Source organism: Loxodonta africana, chromosome 2 (genome assembly GCF_030014295.1).
Source record: "Loxodonta africana isolate mLoxAfr1 chromosome 2, mLoxAfr1.hap2, whole genome shotgun sequence".
In the NCBI taxonomy this organism is placed as follows: domain Eukaryota; kingdom Metazoa; phylum Chordata; class Mammalia; order Proboscidea; family Elephantidae; genus Loxodonta; species Loxodonta africana.
This window is the reverse complement of record NC_087343.1, coordinates 122,992,555-122,994,759: the sequence shown is the minus strand read 5'-3', so window position 1 is coordinate 122,994,759 and position 2,205 is coordinate 122,992,555. Positions and strand designations below refer to the sequence as shown.

At 41.5% G+C, this 2,205-nt stretch overlaps 1 non-coding gene across 1 annotated transcript; it reads right to left on the bottom strand.

Annotated features, from left to right (window-relative positions):
• Positions 1 to 1,032: 1,032 nt before the first annotated feature.
• TRNAG-UCC (transfer RNA glycine (anticodon UCC)) lies at positions 1,033 to 1,103 on the bottom strand. The gene has a single exon. It is a non-coding gene; the product is annotated as a tRNA-Gly (tRNA).
• Positions 1,104 to 2,205: the final 1,102 nt, after the last annotated feature.

The following is a 2,205-nucleotide window of genomic DNA, read 5'->3' as shown; positions in this document are numbered from 1 at the left end:
CTCTGCCTCACTCTTCCTTTACTGAGACAGAGTATGCCATCTCTGTGCATTTCTAACATGAAACTCAGCTGAGCCGACCTCCCTGCTGAAAGAAGGAATTTCACTGGGCTGTGAGGGCAGAGCCAGAAGCCATGTTCCTCCCAGTGTCCCCAGTGCTAATCATTCAGCCTGCACGTACACTTGAGTAACAAATAATACGTGAAAAAATCTATGAATGAATCCTAAAACAAAATAAAAAACCTATGTTGTCTATAGAAACGCTAACAAATCAAAACACATAAATAGTAAAAGATAAAATTTCCCCCTAAGATTTGTCGTCTATGGGGGAAAAAAAAACAAAACATGAGTTACATTATAACAGATAAAGCATATTTGGTAGCAAAGAGTAGAGAGAGGCACACAACGTTATAAGAGAAGGGTAAAACATAAATCAAAATATGAAGTAACGACGGCCCAACACAACCAAATGTGTGGCTTAAACACCATGGCCACAAAATAGATGCAAGAAAACTAAAAAATAAAAACTTGTTGCCGTTGAGTCTACTTCAACTCATGGCGACCCCAAGTGTTACAGAGTAGAACTGCTCCATACAGTTTTCTTGGCTGCAATCTTTACTAAAGCAGATCTCCAGGCCTTTCTTCCGCAGTGCTACTGGGTGGGTTCAAACCGCCAGCCTTTATGTTAGTAGTCAAGTGCAAACCATTTGCACAACTGAAGAAAGATGGACAGAAATGCCCCTAACTGTACATTGAACTCTCAGAATGACAGAGCAAGTAGACCAAACTACTATAGAAAACATTGTGGTTGTTTCATGAGTGCCCCATGCACCATGGAACGAAACGCTGCCCATGACTGGTTGCAGATTGGACTGTTAGGATCCAAGTGTTTTCACCAGCTGATTTTCAGAAGTGAATCACCAGGTTTTTATTCCTAGTCCATCTTAGTCTGGAAGCCCCGCTGAGACCTGTTCAGCATCATAGCAACACACAAGCCTCCACCGACAGACAGGCAGGTGGTGGCTGCACATGGCATGCACGGGCCGGGAATTGAACCTGGGTCTCTCGCATGGAAGGCGAGAATTCTACCACTGAACCACCGATGCCCTTCTGAGAAATTGTAGACCTGAGAAATGTGATAAATGTAGTCCAACAGCTGACACATGGAGGTAACCCAATGACAAATCTTGGACTTCTCCCAGATAGCCACGTACTTATTTATATAAATGAGATTGATACTCCCTCCCAAATCTCACGAATCTCTTTTGTATTATTTGTTGCAGCTCACGTTTCATTTCTGATTGTGTTTATATTTTTGTCCTTTATTTGATCAGTTGGGCTAATGGCTTTGTGGATTTTTTCCAAAGGCCTAATTATCGGTTTTGTCCATCAATACTCATTTTTCCTGCCTTGTTTATTCAGCTGTATTATTGCTTGCTTTCCTAATTTTCTTGGCCTCTTAGCTTATTACATCTCTGAGGTCTTTAATGTAGAAACTTAGTTTATTCTGTGTGTGTGTGTGTGTGTTTAGTCTTTCCCAGGGACATAGAAACTTAGAATAATGCAGTTTTAGCAACACCCTATATGTTTTGATATATTATACTGAGGTTTTCTTTTTAATTTTTCTCTTTTTGGTCTGGATTGTCTTCTAAGCTTCAGTATCTTTCAGGGCAATTTTCTTAATGGTCATGTAGTGGGGTGCCCCCAAATTGCATTACTTTTTACTTATGTCTAACCTTCTCATGTTATGTTTGGGTGTGTGGTGAGTGTAATTTCACCCACACTCTAGGATTCCCTAGGAGAAATGGCACTGTCTGGGTGTGGTCACTAGCTGAACTATAAATGACATGTATGTGACCATGGATGCTCCCACTTCTCTCAGTGGGAGTATCTGGGCCCTGAAAGCCATACAAAGTTAGGCTGCCTCATGGGCCCGTCTGGGTATAACTTTGCTTTCAAAAAAGTATCAGTTTAAAAATTAAATATAATTGCACAGCAATCTAAACCTGAATCTCCAAAGGGAGATTCCATTCATAAAGCATAGCAAAAATTCATAAGCCTTCTTTCTCTACCTTTGCTGTCAGCATCCCACCCACATGCAGCTGTGCCCCACCCTTAACGACATTCCACCCAGACGCTGTAGGTGCCCTGATCTCTTCTGCCTCTCCTCCTGCTTTTATCAGTTTTTCTTCTTCCAGCTTATGTGTC